We start from the raw sequence: 24,098 nt of genomic DNA on the forward strand, positions 1-24,098 counted from the left end.
TCGAAGACTAAATTGATGTCAGTAGGTAAGAAATTCAACAGAATTGAATGTTAGATTGGTGACACAAAGCTAGAACAGGTCGATAATTTCAAGTATTTAGGTTGTGTGTTCTCCCAGGATGGTAATATATTAAGTGAGATTGAATCAAGGTGCCGTAAAGCTAATGCAGTGAGCTCGCAGCTGCGATCAACAGTATTCTGTAAGAAGGAAGTCAGCTCCCAGACGAAACTATCTTTACATCGGTCTGTTTTCAGACCAACTTTGCTTTACGGGAGCGAAAGGTGGGTGAACTCAGGATATCTTATTCATAAGTTAGAAGTAACAGACATGAAAGTAGCAAGAATGATTGTTGGTACAAACATGTGGGAACAATGGCAGGAGGGTACTCGGAATGAGGAGATAAAGGCTAATTTAAGAATGAACTCGATGGATGAAGCTGTACGCATAAACCGGCTTCGGTGGTGGGGTCATGTGAGGCGAATGGAGGAGGATAGGTTACCTAGGAGAATAATGGACTCTGCTATGGAAGGTAAGAGAAGTAGAGGGAGACCAATGCGACGATGGTTAGACTCGGTTTGTAACGATTTAAGGATAAGAGGTATAGAACTAAATGAGGCCACAACACAAGTTGCAAATCGAGGATTGTGGCGACGTTTAGTAAATTCTCAGAGGCTTACAGACTGAACGCTGAAAGGCATAACAGTCTATAATGATAATGTATGTATGTATGACTAAAAATTACAGTCAAAAATAATGGTTCAATTCCTGCAATAATAAGTGCAGCATCATTGGACGTAGTGAGGTAGGCGCGGGAAATTCGAAGAGCAAATCTTCTTTGAAGTTGCATTATATTGTTTTGAGCTCATTTCTTTTACAGTACAAAGCGGAATGAAGAGGCACAGTATAAAATCAATGGTATAAAGGCAGTGTTGTAGATTACTCGCCGTACGTCGGAATCTAGACCCCATGAAGGCCTGCAAGCAACAGTTATACCTTGTATGAATTTACTGACTTTGTTTTTCAGCCTATGGAAATGAGCCCTAAAAGTGAGGTGTTTATCTAGCATAACCTCTAAATACAGGAGATGATCTTCCAACGTTATTCTGTGACCATTCATCATCTTTCTTTTTTTTTTTTTTTTTTTTTTTTTTTTGAGTTTTCACTTTCTTTCTTCTGGTGACTACCATAGCTTTGGTCTTTGTTGGGTTAAACAGGAGTTTGTTGTTCTCCACCCAATTATGGAAGATATCAATGGTTGCATTTGATTTCTTTACATCGTCAGCTTCGATTAGAAGAAGGGCATCAACGGCGTAGGCAATGACATCACACCCTGTCTGGAGAGGCTGCCGCAGGAGGTCATCATACAAAATGTTCCAAAATCCAGGGCTGTAACTGGATCCTTGTGGACACCCCTTGACTACATGTTTGGTACTGGCTGCAGTTCCAATTTTAAGTGCAATTTCATTGGAACTCTAGTATTGGAGAACATGCAAGAAACATCTGTCTCAAAGAAACTTAGAGAACACAACACACAGCATTATCAGTCGTGACATCCTTTTCAACGTTGTTAAATTCCTTGTACGCTCAGAGCTTAATCGGCCTAAGATCTCAATAGGAAGTTGACCGACCTGGCACAGGTTCTAAACAATTTTATGTTGTTGTGCCTTACACAACGGATTCGGCTGTGGAGGGACAGAGAAGTAGAGGAATTTCAGGCGATGATAGTGGTGGAAGTGATTATTGGCGGACAACCATCCTCCCTTAAGAAATAGAAGAGGCACAAGGAAGTGATCAAATTCTTCCAAGAATGAAGGAATCACCAAAATACTGTGAGAGGCCACGAAGGACTTGAGAATGGGACACCCTAGGCCTTACAAATCAATACTGCCTGAGTCAGAACTGAATCACGTGTTTTATAATTTATTGTATAATAATTTTATTGACCTTTGTTTGAACAAAATTTCGTCGCAGTCGGAGCAATACCGCATCTCTGACAGTGAACTTCCTACCCATTATTTCCTTTGAAACTAGTCACGTCTCTCAGCCACATATTTATATTAATTAATTTAACCTTGATCGGTCTCCTACCCTTCATTTCCCCACTCTATATACATCGTCTATGTCCATATAACTAAAGTTTGCATTACTTCTAACACTTTATATACTATTTCCACCTTGCTTTCCTTCCGGCACCCCATAAATAAAAATGTTTTTTCCTCCTGAGTTCTTGATTAGTCCTGTTTTCAGACCACTTTACTTGACTCAGTTCCTCCTCTAAATCTCTGACTTTGGTCTTCAGTCGTTCCGTGTTATGAGCCACTCTCTCTTTTATCACTTCATCTCCTCTTTAACACACGGTTTTAACTCTTGTATTTCCTTATTTATTTCCTTGGATTGTTCCCTAATTAGGTCTCTTGTTTGCTCATCCTGACATGCTTCTTTGATCAGTTCCTTAATCAGTTCGAATTCTTCCCATCCGATTACACCAACTGGTCCAGGCTCCGGGTTTAGCTCAACTCCACCAATTTCCAATAAGATTGCTATCACTGCGGCTACCATCAAGGTTGCCAATACACCCATTTGCTTCATCTCTCCTATCACTTTTTACATTTCACTCCTCCATTCCACCTTCCTATAGCTTCATTCAGCACTCTACTCACCACATCCGCTCACTCCACTGTCTCAATCACGACTGCACATATTTATATGTTGTCTATCAAAATAATGTTCGTTGTGTTCATTTTCCTATGCAGAAGTGTAAAGGAAAATGAACCTTAAATACATTATACTCTAGGAGTGCATAAATTCGCCATGCAAGCAACATCCCTATAATGTGATATGGTACGGTCCATTTTCCTTTACACAGCGGCATAGGAAAATGAATAAAGCGTCAGTTATTCTGATGGACTGCATATTAATACAGTATGTGGCTGCGAGGCGTGACCAGTCTTAAGGATTATAATGGGTAGGAAGAGCATTGGGATATACGAGGTTTTAAAAGAAAGCCATCGATATCTGTATCGTTGCTCCTATGCAAAAATCGCGAATGTGATAATGCTCTTCCTCACGACAGGTACCCCTGCCAGCCATATATTGATATGCAGTCCATCAGATTAATTTTCGTTGAGTTCATTTTCCTATGCTCACGTGTAAAGGAAAATGAACCTTAAATACATCATACTCTAGCGGCGAAACATATCATGCTCTAGGAGCGGGTAAAAAATGTCATGCAAACATACATTCCTGCAGTACGGTATTGTAAGGTTCATTTTCCTTTACACACCAGCATAAGAAAATGAACTCAACAAAGTTTATTCTGATGGACTGCATATCTATATGTTGTTGGGAGGCGTGACCAGTCTTACGGGAAATAATGGATAGGGAGAGCCTTGTCAAATTCGTGGGTTTAGCATAGGAGCGGCGATATCTAGCTTGGAGGTGTGGCCAGTTTTAAGGAAAACAGTGGATGGGGAGTGTATTGATGTATACGTGGTATTGTTACCGCAGCGATGATTTGGTCATCATCTATGTACAATTGATACACATAACATATCGTTGTTGCCAGGACGAAACCTCCTATGTGAAATATTTTAGCTTAGAACTTTGGCCGGTAAGGTTCTGTCATCTAAGGTGCAATATTGTGTGGCAGTTGTCAAGGCATTCTCGCTCTTCATGATGTGTGTGCTGCGGGTCAGTATATATCCAAAAATATTATCATATAGGAGGTTTTGTCCCGGCAACGACGATATATCTGTAATGAGCGTGAAAAACCGGGTATCTGATAACGCTCTTTCTAACCATTATTTTCCTTAAGGGGAGACATGCACAAAATCCTTCAGATGAAAAAAATTACTAGTTGATTATGTTGGGAATCTAGTCCCAAAAGGATTTGGTTGAATTCAGTACCTAAGTGCGCTTAAAAATTAAAATTCCTTACACATGCACGTCAGATACCACACCGTCTTTTTTTTCACCGACGGTTATTTTTTATCTTTACCGAACTGTTTACGCCAGTTTGGTCTGGCAGTTGACAGTATTACACTTGCGATTGTTGAAAAAGTCTGTGAAGTATGATTTCTGGTTCGTAAAGCATGATGATTACCGAGGACATTTTGTTTTGATTTGGGAAGTATACTGCATACTACTGCTACGAAAATGTTCACATTCCTCCCCTGAAGGGGGAGGCGGGCTTCCTAGACGGTGACGCCGTCTCTCAGGCCAAGAGATTTGTATCGAAAAATTTGTGTGGAGAAGGTGAGAAGGTAGGCGGCCGTGGAATATACTAGGAACTGTCCCGGCATTCGCCTTAGTGCAGAAGAATGGAAAACCACGGAAAACCATTCTCAGGACAGCTGACATTGGGGACAGCCCCTCTCAGTCTCCCGAATGCAGAAGTATAGAGCCACGACAGAGCCGCCCCCACCCCTCTCCTCTGCTCGGTTGGTCGGTCGGAGTTCAGAACCGTCGGACAAGCCGAAGCCCACTGTGTAACCGGCGACCCGACACGTATAGTGAATGGTTGTGTGAAGTTATTCATTATTTGTGAAAGTTGGCGCATCTCTGTGAGTAACAAATAACAATGGGTATGAATATTGAATTTTCACGACCGTATTGTAATCGAAATCAACTTCCAACCTATAAGGTCGTGTTCCGCACATATACTACGTATTGAAGAGATGTTAAGTACAGAACAAAAATGGCCAACCGGACACCAGTGGAATCCCACAACGCGTGACTTGGACGCACTCTACAGTGTGATGGCATTAGTGTCAGACCTGCAGCTTAACAGAACAAAATAACCTTAGCCACCATAGCTCACTTGGTAGGGCAACGGACGGTTAATCGGGAGGTGGTGAGTTGGTGGTTGCCAATTTTCGTTATTTAATTTATTTATTTATTTATTTATTTATTTATTTATTTATTTATTTATTTATTTATTTATTTATTTATTTATTTATTTATTTATTTATTACCGAGCTGGATATCTGCAGTCGCTTAAGTGCGGCCAGTATCCAGTATTCGGGTGATAGTAGGTTCGAACCCCACAGTCGGCAGCCCTGAAAATGGTTTTCCGTGGTTTCCCATTTTCACACCAGGCAAATGCTGGGGCTGTACCTTGATTTATGCCACGGCCGCTTCCTTCCCACTCCTAGCCCTTTCCTGTCCCATCGTCGCCGTAAGACCTATCTGTGTCGGTGCGACGTAAAACAACTAGCAAAAAATTTATTTATTTATTTATTTATTTATTTATTTATTTATTTATTTATTTATTTATTTATTTATTTATTTATTTATTTATTTATTTATTCATAAAGCACAAGATACAGTTACACTTAGAAAATTTCAGTTATACTGTCAACAGATTAATTAACAAATCTAAACTTTCGTAATAAAATATAACAAACATAACTAAAGATAACAAGATCAGGTACACAGCCTACTATTAACAACTGTCCAAATCGAAAAACATGTGAATGTCCATGTTCATAGCCAAATCGTCGTGGGTCAAAATGGCGGTATAACCACTTCACATCGGCTTATCCTTGAGACACTATTTACACCCCTCTCGAACATACTTTTATTTGATGCTATGTCAAGCTCTTGTTTCCTATTAATAGTGTTACAGAGAGTTCGATAGCGGATTAGGGAAGATCATTGAAGTATTGAGTCCTGAGTGTGGGGAATGTGGAGAAGGTCTTTGATTCTGGTGGAGTGGGAAGCACCCAGTGGCGGCTGATGGTATCTGAAGCTGGGTGTTGCACCAACATTTTCAATGTCCCATTTTTATACAGTATGAGAAGTTTACAGAAATAACAAGAAAATATTTTCGATAATTAGTGAACTATATTCCTATGCCAACTGAAATGCATCCGGCAATTAAAACACAGGAAATATACATTATAACTACAGTTATTCTTACCCCACTTGAATAGAAACTTTGCCCTCCTGTATTTCATTGATGCAAAATGTTGGTAAAATTGTGGGTGGACCGGTGTGGCGTACCCTAGTAGCGTGGAAAAGAAATTAGTGTTGCGAGAAGAGAGAAAGCTGGCATGAAGTCATCTCGGCAGAGTGGTGCAATCCAACGGGGACATTTGAAGTTGTTTCTCGATAGAAGGTTTGCTAGGTTTATTAAACTAAAAAGAAGACAAATAAATTGTAAAATTATTGGGAGTTGCGCGACACTGCAACAATACCATGCACCGCCCCTGGAAGGAACACGGAGAGAGAAGAGTGAAACAAGATATTCCGTGCGGTAATGCCCATTTTAGATCCCGTGGAGGAAACTCAGGTCAGCTACCTGTCGCCTGATGTGCAGTGGTGATACATTTATTGCCCTTAATAACTGCTGCGAAGACAGATTTCTGATCTTGGGGTTTCTGTTCCTAACGATTGCAGCAAAGAAGGACACTACTCTGTCTAAATGTTTAATATTGGAGGGGTAGGCTGTTGTCCATATCGGAGAGCAGTAGTTCAAGAGAGTTTGAATGATCGTGAGGAAGAAGTGACGAATAACAGTTGGATCAGAAATTTCTGTGAAGCGGTAGAGAATCCCTAGTAATATTCTGTACTTAACATATCTGCAAAACGTACTCTGTGTACGGAACACGACCTAATAGGTTGAAAGTTGATTTCGATAACAATGGGAAAGTCTACTTGGGTGTTCAAGTAAGTTAAAAATTATTTTGAAAACAAAGCAAAAGGGAACATTCTACAGGGCACTGATTCTGCAAACAAGACTTTAGATGACATCCATACGGAGGCCAGGCAAAAGAAAACACTTGGGATGAAGCAGTTGAAGAGGAGGATGATGAGCATTGTGGATATGAACAATTTTATTAATGGTGAGTTGAGACAAGTAGCATGTATACTTTTCTGAAATTCACTTGTCATTTCCAGGAATTTCTTCTTTTTAAATGACAAATGTGCCTTTATGTCGTGAACTACTGAATGTATCAATCTGAAACTAGAAGGACAGGCAGAGTAAACACTGTGACATATTTTACTGCAATGAAATTAATAAGTGTATAATTGTGTGGAATTCAGAACTTCATATAGCTTACGTATATGCATTTTTTGTGAATTGTTAAAACTGAAAAGTTTATTTATTTAAACATGCAAATAAGGACAAAATTAAAAACGCCTTCAGGGATTAAATCACTAAGGTCATATAAATCACTAAAATAAATTACAAGGTCCAGGATGGCAGCGTTGCTGAGAAAAACGTACGTCAATATGCCCAAAATTGAAATTAAAAAGCGTCAAAATAATTATATTTAATTTAGCTGCTTAATGTTTTTATATAATAATGACCTGCTTTAAATGTGTTCGAATTTTCATTATGATAAGTAAAAAAAGTGTCCGAATTACCAGGAATTCAGAAAATAAATGAATTTTCGTACAGTCTCCCCTTAAGACTGGTCATGGCTCTCGGCTACGTACGAATATGCAGTCCATCAGAATTATCGTCGTGTTCATTTTCATATGATATGTGTACAGGAAAACTGCGCCGTAGGCCTACTGCAGAAAGGTATACACGTCGTATTTACTCACTCCTACAGTATAATGCATGTAAGGTTCACTTTCCTCTACACGTACGCATATAAAAATGAACACAGCGACAATTGTTCTGACGTACTGCGTATCTGTATGTGGATGAGAGGCGTGACCAATCTTAAGGAAAATAATGGTTAGGAAGAGCATTGCCAGATACCCCATATTCACGCTCGTTAGGCCTACAGATGTACAAAAGTATGAGTTTGCAGCACAATGCATCTATTAAAATAACAAATTACGTACGTTCAACAAGTACATAAAAAGTAAAATTTTGATCTCGATTTATGGAGGAGAGGGGGAGAATAAACCACCTGCTGGTAACAGCGCGGTGAACAAAAAGACAGTTTCACATGTCGGTAGTCTTTAGGGTTATCCACTAAGTTGTTTTGTCCTTGTAACACTAATGAAGCACTGGTCAGAAACGACATTAGATGTTGCAATTCAGATAAAAAGCGGTATCGAGCAGCATCACAGAAACTAGATTTAAATAGGACATGCTTGAGATCGGCGTCCTCAACACGCTGACATCGACAGAGCGGTGAACCCAAAATTCCTATACGATGAAGATGTGTTGGGTACATTCGAATGAGTGAAACAGTTACACCTCATGATCGATGAGTGTTAGAAAACAACGGATTAGAAGGGATTTTGGATTGTGCCATAGCATGAGCTATACCCTTGTGGAACTGAGACTATTCCCCTTTCCGTAGACCAAAAAACCAAACCAAACTCCAGCAACAGCCCCGAAGGACCATATCCTACCAAGTGACTTTTATTCCGCCCGAAGGCCTGCAGATTATGAGTTGACTTGTGGTCAGCACGACGAAACCTCTCGGTCGTTATTCTTAGCTTTCTAGACTGGGGCCGTCATCTCACCGTCAGATAGCTCCTCAATTGTAATCACGTAGGCTGAGTGGACTTCGAACCAGCCCTTAGATCTAGGTAAAAGTCCCTGACCTGGCCGGAAATCGAGCCCTGGGCCTTAGGGTACACCTACACCGCAGCCCGGCTTTAAGTACAAGAATTTATTGCAGGAATAAATTCACCCGTGGACCTTTTTCATTCCCCTCCCTGAAGGGGAGGAGCGGGCCACCTAGTAGGTTATGGCTGTTCTCTGGATCCATGGAGGTTGCAACGTTTGGCGAGTACATCGCCTTTTCAGTGCCTAAAATCCCACAATGTCCTTTAACCCACCTGAAGTGTAAATATTTGGAGCACAGTCCAGTTTACAGTGAGTAAATTAATCCTGGGTTCGGAGATCCCACTGCAGATTTTGTAATTTATGCACAACACTTTTATTAGTTCGTGATGATGAGAGCGGAGTTGCTCAAGGGAGGTCATGTAGGAAAGATGGCAGCAGGAGACTGGCGCAAGTAAGTGGAAGCTTTTGAGAGACACATCTAGGGGACGCTCCAAATTAGAAGTCCCTGAGTCGCCTTTCATGTCAGGTAGTTCCTTTTGGATGTATTCTACGACCCCCACCTACAGTAAGTTTCGTTTTAATTAATGTTAAAAATGCAAATTTGCACTCGATCTGCTTGTTGTTTTAAGATGCTTGTTGTTTTAAGGGGCCTAACATCGAAGGTCATCGGCCCAAGCACTCAATCTAAATTTAAGAAACTAGCCACTTGGATAACGCAGAGGTAACCTCACATCCATACGCGTAAGAGACAAATTACATCAGCGCCTCGTAAAGCAGCGAACAATTCATAATCAAAACACTGACTCAGAATTAATCAATAGATACAAACAATGTAGGAATTGGATCAGGGCGTCAAAGGGGGGAAAAAATCTCCAATAACATAGCTGCAGTTGTTGGCAAACCTCAGTGATACGTGGAAAATTATTAACGAAGTAGTAGGAATAAATAAAAGTTCTGCACAACTATTAATGTAATGCAACAAGATGATTCACTTTTAACGAACCACTTTCCTTTTCGGATGCATTTGTAGATTATTTTACATATATTGGAACATATTTAGCGCAGTGCACAGAAAATAAAAGTCCGAGCTCGATAGCTGCATTCACTTAAGTGCGACCAGTATTCAGTAATCAGGAGATAGTGTGTTCGAACCCCACTTTCGGCAACCCTGAAGATGGTTTTCCGTGGTTTCCAATTTTTACACCAGGAAAATGCTGGGGCTGTACCTTAATTAAGGCCATGGCCGTTTCCTTATCACTCCTATCCCTTTCTTGCCTCATCGTCGCCATAAGACCTATCTGTGTCGGTGGGACGTAAAGCAACTTGTAAAAAGAAAAAGAAAAAGAAAATAAAAGCGTGTGCTTAACAAGAAATAATCTGGAAGGCAGTACAATCCCCCACAATAATAAATAATTGTTTTTTTCAACCAGTATCTGAAAATTAAATTAATGAATTAATCACCAATATAGCAATGAAATCAGCATGTGGTCATGATAAAAATCTGTTTGGACAATTACAGAAATAGTACCATACGTACTTAAACCACCAGCAAATGTATTTAACCAGTCGCTGTTGACTGGAACATTCCCAGATTGCTTCAAAATCGCAACAAACTCGCTCTGTATACAAATCTGGATCTGATGACAGCATGGAAAATTTTAGACTAGTATCTGTAACATCGCACTTTTCAAAACTATTAGAGAAATGCATTAAAGTTAAGGTCATAAACTTTCTAGAGCTTGTTTATGTGAGATTCACGTAAATGTAGATTGGAATATTGTAATCGTGAATAATGTGAATTAAAATTTAAAAATGTAAAGTAGAATAAACTTGATATACAACTAAACGATGTCACAGTGCTAGTTGCACATATAAGGCGTTTAGTTGTTTCACAGAAGGTTGTAAAGTGACCACTGAAACAGCGCATAAATATCATGTCGTCGCTCCTATGCCAGAACCGCGAATGTGACAAGGCTCTTCTTATCCATTATTTCCCTTAAGACTAGTCACGCCTCCCAGCCACATATTGATATGCAGTCCATCACAACAAATTTCGATGAGTTCATTTTCCTATAATGCTCTGTAAAGGAAAATGAATCTTATTGTACAATACTACAGGAATGTATGCTGGCATGACATATTTACCTGTTCCTAGAGTATGATGTATTTAGGGTTAACTTTCCTTTAGATACGCTCATGGGAAAATGAACTCAACGAAAATTATTCTAATGGACTGCATATCCATGCGTGGCTTGGAGGCGAATCAGTATTAAAAGGAAGTAATGGATAGGAAGATCATTGTCACATTTCCGATTTTGGCATAACAGTGATGATATTATATCAAAAAGGACGTTTGGTTCCTTGGCTGAATGGTCAGCGCAACAGCCTTCGATTCAGACGGTCTCGTGTTGCACTCGTTGCCGAGTCGAAAATTTAAAATGTGTTTGGTTAATTCATCTGGCTCGGGGACCGGGTATTTGTGTTCGTCTTAATATAATTATCTTCATATACACACAACACACTACAAATCACCACGCGGGAAGGGCAACCTGTAGTAAAACTTGGTGAAATTCACCTCTAATTACGACCTCAATAAATTGGGGGACAAATGATAATGATGATAATAATAATAATCAGAAGGAGAAGAATTACTTCAAAAAGACACGAAGGGACTGACAGACATCTGTTTTCGTGTCTGGTATGAAGAAAATGATCGCTTTGTTTAAGTACCGTCGAAGATAATGTTCTGCATTGTCCCTACAGCAGTCTACATCAGTATATCTAAGTCTGTTCAACTAACCACTAAAATTTGATAGGAATGCAAGAGGAAATCCGTCAGAGAAGTATGTCCCTAGGAGAACAGATCTTGCAGATTATACCCTGGTATTAATCTCTATCCAAGGATTTTGATCATTTTTCATTACCCAGATCCGCATTATATTATCTAGCATTAGAATAATTAAAGGGAGGTTTGTTCTGACTGGAAATATAGGAGGCAACAAGACTAGAGCTTTGTGTACAGCCTTCCTCTAACTCGCTCGAGGGGCAAAGAAACCAACCTCACCTTAATAACACATCCAGTTGGATTAGACAAAGAAAAAAAGTTGAAGGAAACTAGTCACAAGATGCGTGATCTAAATTGCTCCAGCTACTGGTCGTACGCAAGCCCTGGTCAACATTTCAATAAGGAGAACACCTTGGAGCGAGCCTCACGGTGTCCAGGTGCACAGACGATGGTGGACGTTCAACCTAGAACAATGGTTGGCTGCCTTCAGCATTGGATCTTCAACAACAATACTTATTTTTGAAATATTTCGCGAATAATAGTCCATTTCTTGAATAAATATCCCGATACTCTTCTCCAGTCGGTGAATCACAGTTCATAATACATACGTACGTACGAAAAGTAAACACACAACGAAGATGAAGCTAAAGCGACATTTTCATCTTCTTTTTCCGATATCACGCAAAATAACGTGCTTATGTTTTTGTTTCCTTTCCTGATGTTCCAGAATGTATTCATCCTTTCACTGTCGATTCTTTCATCACTCCAGACAGCGCACTCTTCTGTCTTTTTCCTGAAAACCCTCGATATTTCTAATCCTATTGCGTAATGTTGGCCCCTCTCTAAGTTTCCTGCTTTCGTTGAAATTCTTAAACTGTAAACTTGTATAATTTACATTATAAATAAAGTGTTAATTTATATACATGAAGTGGTTAAGCGTAAGAGAGGGTCAGGAGCCGTAACTTCACCATAGTAAAGTCGCTCTAATAATAATAATTTATGCTGTATACTTTTTTCACTTTCAAAGATCCAACTTATATTTGATTTTGTATTTTTTGCTAGAATGTTCATTAAAAAAACAACTTTTGTCAGCTTTTCCGGGTATATTCTTCTTGTCCTCAGAGCATCTGAGAGACTTTTCAGTTTGGCTATAAGTTGATTATTTCTTCTCATCCCGACTCTTCTTGGCCGAAGTATCTTCCTAAGTACTTTCTTTTTTCTCTAATTCTTTAATTTCTCTTTTATTTTAAGACCATGCATTCTGCTGCATAAAGGCTTCTGATTTTATGGCAGTGTTGTGATGTTGGATTTTCAATTGAGAGTGATTGTTATTGTAAACGTCATTCATTAGTTGATAAGCCAATTCTATTTTCTGAGTGCTAATTTTGTTTGCTTCTTTGTGCAGGCCGTTTGCCTGTGTTACTTCCCCTGGGCAGTTCAATGTATTCATCTCGGCTGAATGGTCAGGAACAACGTCCAGCACACAGGCATGAGAAACCTACTGAAATACAACGAACAAAGGAGGCAGCTGTAACATGGAACATTATTTTATATTTTAATATCATAGATATAATAAATCTTGATCCCATAAATGCCGACAAGAAGTATCGAGGTTTCCTTTATAGCTTCCTGTATATATTTTTTTCGTTTTACAGAATTTTTAAGGGTTTGAAAAAATGTGGTGAGATGTAAAGTGTTCTTTGACACAACGTGATCGTGTTCCATAGAACATACTATTTTATGCTTTAGAACCCATGGAAATAGCTTATCGTTTGTCCACCATTATGAAATTCATCCCCACACGACGCCAACTACCTTTCCTCGAGTAGATGCTTATGCTGCTCATTCACATGTACTCGATCCAACATCAACATCTGACATCTTTTCAATTTATTGTCGATGTTTAACAAACTTTACACCCCGCTTAATCATTCTAAGCTCCACCAAAACCGCAATTAAAAACACTTTTGTTTGTTGTCTATTTTTCAGCGCAGTAAAGATAACTCATCAATGTATGATTTCACTGTGCCTTTCATAAGTAAATGAACATTGTACGTTGGCATATTTAAGAAAATTTTCTCGGAAAGATTATCTGTCCATTCATCGGTGAAGCAAAAACCCGTATGTCACAATGGTCTTCATATCCGCTATTTTCCTTAAGACTTGTTACGCTTCCCAGCCATGTCTTTTATACACATGCACAGGAAAATGAACATAACGAAAATTATTCTTATGTACTGTATATCGTCTCTGCGCGAGCAATACCGCTTATCAGACAATACTCTTCCCATGCATTATTTTCCTTAAGACTGGTCACGCCTTCCAACCTCTTATGCAGTTCAGCAAAACAGTGTTCGTTGTGTTCATTTTCCTATGCCCCGGTATAAAGAAAAGTGAATCTTAAATACATTATATTGCAGGAGTACATAAATACGTCATGGAAACATAGTTTTATATTCCTAGAGTGGGATACGATATGGTTCAGTTTACTTTACGCGTTTGCGTAGGAAAATGAACACAACAAAAATTGTTCTCATGGACTGCATTATCAACATGTGGCTGGGAGGCGTGAAAAGTCTTAAGGAAAATAATGGGTAGGAAGAATATTGTCAGATAATTTTTCGCGCTGCGACGATTTCTTCCCGTCAGTAGAATTTGAAAGAACTTGTCTTATAAATAATATGAACTCTGTTAGCAGTGGACTGTTTTGCCATCTGTTTTCATAAGAATGGGGCGAGGATACTTGCAGATTATAATCTTTTTTTTTACTCGTGTTTGTTTTCTTTCTGTTATCTTTTACACAATTCTATGTAGACGTGTTTGCATTTGTGTTAGAGTACGCATGCTTCCGGTAACTATAGCTTAATTATCTGAAAATTTAATGATCTGCGACGTTCTTCCAACAATTTCCATGACCAGCTTAATGGAATTAATAATAATAATAATAATAATAATAATAATAATAATAATAATAAAATGGCGCATGCATTTTAGTAGTGGGAGTGTCCGGGGACAAGATCGCCTCGCCAGATGCAGGTCTTTTGATTTGAAACCCGTGGGCGACCTGCACCTCGTGATGAGGATGAAATGAAGATAAAGACGACACACATACCCAGCCCCGTGCTAGCGAAATTAACCAATTATGGTTAAAATTCCCGACCCTGTCGGTAATCGAATCCGGGACCCTTGTGACCAAGGCAAGCACTCCAACTATTTAGCCATGGAGCCGGAAATAATAATAATAATAATAATAATAATAATAATAATAATAATAATAATAATAATAATAATAATAATAATAAATTCCATGTTATGTTAATGTCAAGAAAGATCTCGAAGAAATTGGCCTACGACCACATGACGAACACAAACGAGACCTTTTAAGAGCAAGCAGCCTGACTTTTGGGACTTCGCGAAATAAGAAATGGACAACTGGCTCTAAGCAGTCGGATGAACGACACAGCAAGCTAATGAAAACTTACTGGACCAATCGGAAATTGAATAAACGTCAGAATGTAGAATTTATTGTAACTTATTGTATTTCCTATTTGGCGGATTAGCGAATAATAAATAAATAAATAAATAAATAAATAAATAAATAAATAAATAAATAAATAAATGTATTTCCAGCTGCTACCGGTTTTACGAAAGTTATTGTTTGGAAGCTTTTCCCTGAAAAGTGGTTCTTTAACCTACTAGTAAATCTAGTGACGTAGAACATCTCGAATTTAAACATTTTAAATTTCCCTACTTAAATTCTAACCTATTGTACCGGAATTCGATTCTGCAGCCTTGAGAGAAATGATGAGAATCTGACCAGTTACACTGTCTGTCAGCCAGTTCCATTTCCATTTCCCCATTTCCAAAGTCTAATATTTTTTAATATCATTTAAGAACTTAGTTTCCCACCAAAAATGTTTGTGATTTTCAGTGATCAATGGATTAGCGAAATTTCTCACTTGCCTTGAGTGAGTTATTAAATAATTAGTGTAAGTGTTGAGGAAAGCAATGACAAACTACCTCACTCCTCGTCTTGCCTAGTATGCCTCATTTTAGTGCTGTCATTGGTTTTTGTGGTTTCCCTATAACTGCATAGCATTTGGTGGTGCTATTTGAGGATCCAACCAGCCTCTGGGCTGCTGACCTAAGAGACAGGGGAGGCCTACTTGTTAACTGAGAACACAATCATGAAATAACGTTTAGTTTCAGGAAATAGTGGAGCAGAAGTGAATTTGTGTACAGTCACTTGATAGTATAAAACAATGTTTTACGTTTCTTCTAATTTGTCTTCAATATAAGGAGAGAAAGATAATATTTCTGAGTATCAGCTGGTAACTTTGAAAAATAGATGTGCTATGAAATACTGTGACTTTAGAAAGCACTGTTATATTTTCGCTAACGGGTCACATGTAATAATGGTCTTGCCTTAGACTGAAGGTTTGGAACATCAAGGAACAGGAATTACGGTAGCTAATAGCTAGCTACATGAGAGTCATTGAGAATAGATCAGGTTATTCGTGACAAAATTAGGAATGACGTCATTTTGTAACAGCTCCGTGTATAGTCTGGTTCCATGCATATGGGTACACATCGTCGGTGAAGGAACAATACCTCGTATGTCAAAATGCACTTCCTATCCATTATTTACCTTAAGACTGGTGACGCCTCCCAGCCACATATCGATATGCAGTTCATGAGAACAATTTCGTAGTGTTCATTTTCCTATACATGAACCTTACTGTACCGTATGTTTGCGTGACATATTTACGCACTCCTACAGGACACTGCAGTTATTGTTCATTGTCCTGTACAGGGCTGCGTAAGAAAATGAACACAATGAACATTATTTATTAAGAATTTGTATTTGAATTTGTATATAACGATGCTGGATTTAGAAAGTTAAACTAGAAGTACTTCTTGTAATATATTTTTCCATGGAATTGCTTTTTGTACTCGTGTTGTTGTAGTTGTTGGGTAATTATGTTTTTAACTTTACTTCGTTATCACTTCTATTGTTAAGCTAGTAGTAAGTTCAGCCTATAGTACTGTAAGCCGTAGTGTTAAGTAAAGGAAATACTAAAGTTGTGCGTGAATTTGTATATAGTCACGCTGAATTTAGAAAGTTAAACTAGTAGTATTTCTGGTCATATATTCTTTCCGTGGAATTGCTTGTTGTACTCTTGTTGCTGTTGTTGTTTTTGTTGTTGTTGTTGTTGTTGTTGTTGTTGTTGTAGGGTAATTATGGTTTAACTTCACTTTATTATCACTTACAATATTAAGCTAGTACTAAGCTCAACCTATAGTACTGTAAGCCGTAGTGTTAAGCACTGGAAATACTAAAGTTGTATGTAAATTTCTATATACTGACGCTGGATTTAGAATGTTAAATGTATCTCTGTAATAATTTCTTTCCATGGAATTGTTTGTTGTACTCTGTTTGTTGTTGGGTAATTATGTTAACTTTACTTTATTATTACACTACTGTAAATGACCATTGCCACCGGGATATTTCCCATTTGCGATGTATTTGTTAATAATAATAATAATAATAATAATAATAATAATAATAATAATAATAATAATAATAATGTAAATAAGTTCATTTGGCTAGTATTTCTATAAAAAAGAAAACGAGTAAAGAATCAAGCTATTTTAGGCTGTTTTTCCGAAATTTTATTTGTTCTTTTAGTTTGATAGAGCATTTTTTTCTACTTTTATTGATATATATTTGTCTTATTCTTGGCTTTGACAATATGAAAGTGACTGAGGTATGAGCGATGCTAGTAATGCCATTCCTTATGCAGCCAGTCCCTGCTATGAATGGTGTGAAAACTTTGCTCATAGGGTCGATTGGTGCATGCATTTCAGTGGGCTTGGCAGACTGACATGTAATGGCAACTTCTGGCTCGGTGAGGGAAGCAACGGGAAACTACCTCACTCCTCATTTCGCTAGTACGCCTCTTCAGTGATGCCTAGGCCATGTATGACGGCTGATGATGGAGCTGTTGAGGATCCAACCAGCCTTAGGGCTGAAGACTGAACATACATAGAGTTATCCAAGACTCACAATTCGAAACCTTTCCGGGACCTTTAGCCCTTCAGCTTTTGGCATAATTGACTAAATTGCTTAATGTTATGTCTTTCGCAGTATAGTTCTTTCTTTCTTTACGTCTTTCTTAATCCGTTTACCCTCCAGGGTTGTTTTTTCCCTCGGAATCAGCGAGGGATCCCACCTCTACCGCCTCAAAGGCAGTGTCCTGGAGCGTGAGACTTTAGGCCAGGGGATAAAACTGGGAAGGAGGCCCAGTACATCGCTCAGGCTGCCTCACCTGCTATGCTGAACAGGGCCCTTGTGGGAAAATTGGGAGATAGGAAGGAAGTGGCCATGGCCTTAAGTTAGGTGCCATCCCAGCATTTTCCTGGAGGAGAAGTGGGAAACCACGGAAAACCACTTCGAGGATGGCTGAGGTGGAAATCGAATTCTCACTACTCGGTTGACCTCCAGAGACTGAGTGGACCGCGTTCCAGCCCTCGTACCACTTTTCAAATTTCGTGGCAGCGCGGGGAATTGAACCCGGTCTTCCGGGGGTGAAAGCCCTACTTTAATTAGGGCCACGGACTCTTCCTTCTTATTTCTAGGCCTTTCTTGTCGTTTCTTGTTCTTACGTCGGAAATTGTTGTGTTGTTGTTATTCAACATCTCGTTAAATCACCATATATATGAGTCTCGTGATGACACTGGTTGTTCTTGAATTTTGAACATCATGATGCGCCTGGTCCTTCTTTGAAGCGCATATTATCGTATATTATCTTCTTTATGTTGCACCGACTCAGATGGGTCCTACGGCGACCATTGGATAGGAATAAGTATCGTCGCTTGCGAGTAGAACCTCGGATCCTACAATATTCTTCCTATCCATTGTTTTCTTTCAAACTTCTCACGCCTCCTAGCCACAGGATGATATGCAGTCCATCAGAACAAATTTCTTTGTATTCATTTTCTTATGCTGATGTGGAAAGGAAAATTATCCTTAAATGCTCCGACTCGTTGGCTGAATGGTCAGCGTACTGGCCTTCGGTTAAGAGGGTCCTGGGTTCGATTCCCGGCTGGGTCGGGGATTTTAACCTTCATTAGTTAATTCCAATGGCCCGGGGGCTGGGTGTTTGTGCTGTCCCCAACATCCCTGCAACTCACTCACCACACATAACACTATCCTCCACCACAATAACACGCAGTTACCTACACGGCAGATGCCGCCCACCCTCGTCTGAGGGTCTGCCTTACAAGGGCTGCACTCGGCTAGAAATAGCCATACGAAATTAAATTAAATCCTTAAATGCATTATACTGTGGAAGTGCGTAAATATGTCATGCAAATATACATTCCTATAGTTCTGTAAGTTAAGGTTCACATTCCTTTATGTCTTCGCGTTGGAAAACAATACGATGGACTGCAAATCCATACGTGGATGGTAGGTGTGACCAGTCTTATAACGGATAGGAAGAGCATTGTGAGATACCATGCTTTGTTTCTTAAGCGACGATATGGTATTGCTGGTAACCACTAGCGGAATAGAAATTTTTCTCTTGTTTGAAAAAAAATATGTCTTTTTGACTCGTACCATTTTAACACAATCATGATTCTCTTGAGAAGAATTCAGGAGGTATAGTACTATACGCGAACCTTTTCTTGAGCCCTGAGCTCCCTAGTGCTGAATCGATAGACCTCGGTTATCTTCGACATCCATATTGGCAACCTTTGAAACACTAACTATGAATCGCTTATGCATCGCTATGCGGCATCTGGCGTACACTTTACGAACTAGTACTATTGTTGTTTACACAGCAAATCCAAATTCATGCTAGGAACACGATTCGCATCGAGAAATGTTATATAATGTTAAATAATGTATGTGTGGCACACTTGTTGGCGTAAGATAATCAATGTTTAGAAAATTCATATCGATCGGTCATATTATCGATTCAATTCAGGTTTCATTTCCATTCAGTTGGCAGTATAACGAGAACCGGCAGCGCTCCCTCCTTACTCCTCACCCCGTAAAAATCAGGCTAAAGAAAAGGTTCACGTATAATACTTAAGACCACAGGCGTCATGATTGAGATCAAAATTGTTTATGTATCAGGGTAATCGTTTTCGGTGATAACGAAGTTACATTGCAGCTCTCCTTAATCATGGTGGAAAATATTATAATCGCTTCTATTTAAAGGAAAAGGAGTTGTGATCTCTCAAAATATGATGATGTATGGCTTTGGGTCGGAGGTGATCAATAACAAGGAAGTTTAAATGAGAGATATGACAGAAATTGCATAGCAAAACCAAATTAGAACCGAAGTCCAGTCCCAAGTTTTGAGTCTCTGCGGGCCGTTAACAGACATACTCGTACCTACTTCTCAGCTTTCTCTTTCCCTCCACCGAACAGCCAATAGTAGCACTGAAAACTTATTAAAGCTGTAAATGACGATGACCTGTGTACAACTTGCTTGCGGTTAATCCTGCCGTCAACATGAAAACACGACAATTGACGCTAAAATATGTAGACCGGTGGAAATGTTCGTCAGGAAAGAGAATGATGAAGCAGCCTGCACATGAATTAATCTGACTGCGAGCGGTGAACGAGGTGGCATGAGAGTGATGTTCACCGTAACGAATTCTGTCCTGCTTTTAACTACTACTGAACTGAATTGGTTATCCCTAACAGACTTCGGAAAAATAGTCTATAATGTTTTACTAATTAATATAACTGGAAGGTTACAAGTGATTCCTGACAAAACATAGCGATGAAAACAAGACATACTATGATAATAGTAATAATTCACGGACTCTGACATACACGACAGATGGATATTCAGACAAAAAGTACATAAGTGGAAAGTGTGCAGGCAGGTCAAGAACAACTTGGTCTGAAGAAAGGAAGAATGCACACAGTGAGGAGATGAAAGAAGTGTGACGCCTTAGGAAATCTCACATATAGTAGACGCTTTACGTGGTCCATTAGTGGCCTATACGAATAAATGAATAATAATAATAATAATAATAATAATAATAATAATAATAATAATAATAATAATAATAATAATAATAATAATAAATGTACAGAAATGTGCATTTGACCTGCCAAAATATAGGACGGTTGCGCATGAAAATTCTTGGCTCATGCAAGCCCTTAGGACAATAAATCAGGTGGAAGGGTTACTCGACATTTTTCACCACCCTTCCACTGCAATTCGTAAAGTTCTTCTCAAGGATCGAACGTGATAATTTTGTAAATTATGTGAATAATCTGTACAAAACATGTGAAGATTTATATCTGCTTGCATATATATATATTTGTATGTATATTATTTCATTTATTTTTTATTTAATTTAATGATTTAATTTAATTGTTTATTTAATTTTCTATTACATCATTTGTAATTGGGACATCCTGTAGGTGATAAATAAATATATTCTATATTCTATTCTATTCAACAATAAGCTATATATTAAAAGAGTTTATTAAAAACAGCTTTGGCAAATCCGTCCGTCCGTTCTACTGGACCGATCTGCTTCATTTTTGTTATATTCACTTCGGAATTTCCTGTCGGTGAATCATGAGACAATAATAGGTATCTTAAGTTCAGCCAACTTTGAGTAATCATAAAATCAAATTAAATGACCACTCCAATAATTGCAGGTGAAGGCTCACCCTATTCCGCGCTACATTATGTACTTATCAGGTTGCTAAGCGACGAACACTTCCATTAATTTTCTGATATAATTATGTGATTTTCATCCTTAGCAATGTCATTGCATGTAGCCATGTTTGATTACTACCTGTCAAGCCAGGGAGTATACACTTCCTCTGTTCACGGAAAAATACCATTCCCTGCTAGATATTCTTTGATTCTCTAACTTTCCCCAGTTTCCAAATATATTCAACAAATGACAGAGCGTTTCTAATAACTTACATGCTACTAAGAGAAAAAATCTACGCACAACAGAACCATCATGGCATACGCTTTAGACATTATCTAAGAAAATCTATCGAAAGATAACCTAGCTACACTACACAGAGTGAAGGCCATGTATCTTGAAAAAGTTCTGTGCCTGGCAATAAACGCTTCCTCGAGAATAACCTATGAACTCACAAGACAACCGTTCTATATAGAAGAACTGCGATTAAAATACCACTGCCTTCTACGACACAATACCAAGCTTTACATCAAGAACTGTACGATTAAAAAAAAAGCAAATATATGGATATATTTTTAGCAAACAGACGGCATGATGACGTCAGAAGGGATGGAATCTGACTGCGAACTGTGGCATACCATAACGCGCTTCTTATTAAAACTTCACAAAACCATTGAAAAGCGCAGGCAGAATAATATGACTACGACGGCATATGAAGATGAATTATCTGACCTATATATATATATATTAAAAGAGTTTACTAAAAACAACTTTGGCAAATCCGTCAGTCCATTTTACTGGACCGATTTGATTCATTTCTGTTCTAATTACCCGCTGGTGAAACATGAGACATTGATAAGTCTCTAAGTTCAGTCAACTATGAATAATCATAAAATCAAATTATTGCACGATCACTCCAATAATTTCAGGTGAAGTCTTACCCTATTCCGCAATACATTCTGTACTTAGCAGGTTGCTAAGCGATTAACTCTTTCATTAATATTCTGATATAATTATGTGATTTTCATCCTTTGTAATGTGATTGCATCCAGCCATGTTTAATTACTACCTGTCAAGCCAGGGAGTATACACTTCTTCTGATGATGGAAGAATACAATTTTCTCCTAAATACTCTTTGATTCTCTGACCTTCTCCAACTTCTGAATACACTCAACAGATGGCAGAACGTTCCTAATAACTTGCATGCTGCTAAGAGAAAGCAGTCTACGTACGTACAGACGGGGAGGTATCAGTTCGACTAGTCTACTGTATGACCAATAATAAAGCGCAGCGACAAGCTCGTGAAGAAGTGGGGTGTCAACTTACCCGAACCAGAGTTCAGTCACGGTCAATTGTATGATGCACTATCTCGGACAAAATGGTTTGAAAATGTTGAGATCCAGATACGGCTGAATGGTTGATGCACAGAGATTATTGTATGAGAATAAGTGTTATAAACTACATTACCGGTATTAAATGTTCATAAAATTATTGAAAAGGGCAGCGAAAATAATGTGACTGCGACAGGCATATCAAGACGAGTTTTCGGATCTATTTATAAAGAATTCTGCGAAGCAGCACACGTCCACTAATAAGAATAAGAATAAGAATAAGAATAAGAATAAGAATAAGAATAAGAATAAGAATAAGAATAAGAATAAGAATAAGAATAAGAATAAGAATAAGAATAAGAATAAGAATAAGAATAAGAATAAGAATAAGAATAAGAATAAGAATAAGAATAATATGGTTATATTGTACGGGACATTTTTACGATTTGAAGCCATTCAAACTACCTACCTGCCAATTGTACGACGCCTTGGCTCAATAGTCAGCGTTGATGCCTTCGGTTCAGAGAGTCCCGGGTTCGATTCCTGGCAGGTCGGGGATTTTAATTGCGTCTGTTCAATTCTTCTGGCTCGAGAACTGGGTGTTTGTTCCACCGTCTCAACTCTTTCCTCTCCATATTCAGGCAACAGACTAAGCTAACAACCACCACAGAAGCACGCAATAGTGATTATATCCCTCCATATAGAGTTAGCATCAGGAAGGGCATCCGGCCGTGAAACAAAGCTAAAACTGCATGTGTGACAGTTCGCACCCGCGACCCCATTGGTGTAGAAAAAGTTATTTACTCCCCCTTCATGGATTAGGCTAATAGCATGTTCATTCCATCTCTTTATAGGACGACCAAAATCACTTATTCCCGTAGAATGGTAGTCCAGGGCAAGTTTTAGAATTCTGTTGTTATCCATGTTCAGAGCGTGGTTTTTCCAACTTGTCCTATTTTGGAATATTCTTTCATTCACTGAGAATATATTTAATTGTTGTCTTATCTCTTCATTTCGTATTTTATCTTTTAGGGAGTATCCTGTCACGGATCTTAGGAATCTCATTTCAGATGATTGTATTTTATTCCTATAGCTTGTTTTATCAATCCATGTCTCACTTTCATATAACAAAGTTGGTACAGCCATAGTCTTATAGAATTTAAGTTGAGTATCTTCTCTTACTTTTCCTTTCAGTGTTCGGCGAATTGTCCCACACATATATTGAAATCGATGAAGTTTCTTCTCCTCATCATCATCATTAAAATGTATTTCACATCCAAGGTACTTAAGAAGTGGCAGAAAAAAGAGGAAGAAGAAGAAGAAGTTTACCTAAGTGTCAATTATGGACGTTCTGTTCTAATCTACCAGTGACTGCCAAGCCAGAAGGACATGGGTTCGAAGTCGAACAATTTAGAAATGAGGTTTCCACTTTTGGAGAAGTGCATGGCCCTAAGTTTCACTCAGTCTCTCTGGTCGATGATCTAGGTGTTACGCCCTTTATACATCAAGTCACCATTCACCATTTTCACACATCATCATCATCATCATCATCATCATTACTCAGTCTACACCAGAAATGAGTACCAGGTGAATTGCTGAAGGAAAAGCATCCAGGGATAGAGCTAACCACTCTATCGTACTTTCAAGGGAACTGATTAGGTTGGATCAGGCCGACTGCGATAAAAATAAGACACCGGAACACTGCTGCAGGCCAGAGCTGTCCACAATGAGTGTTCTGAAATAATTCTATGCTATTAAAATATTATACTAATAGGGTCGATGTTTAAATATTGGTTAGATGAACAAAATT

Source organism: Anabrus simplex, chromosome 5, assembly GCF_040414725.1.
Source record: "Anabrus simplex isolate iqAnaSimp1 chromosome 5, ASM4041472v1, whole genome shotgun sequence".
Lineage (NCBI taxonomy): Eukaryota > Metazoa > Arthropoda > Insecta > Orthoptera > Tettigoniidae > Anabrus > Anabrus simplex.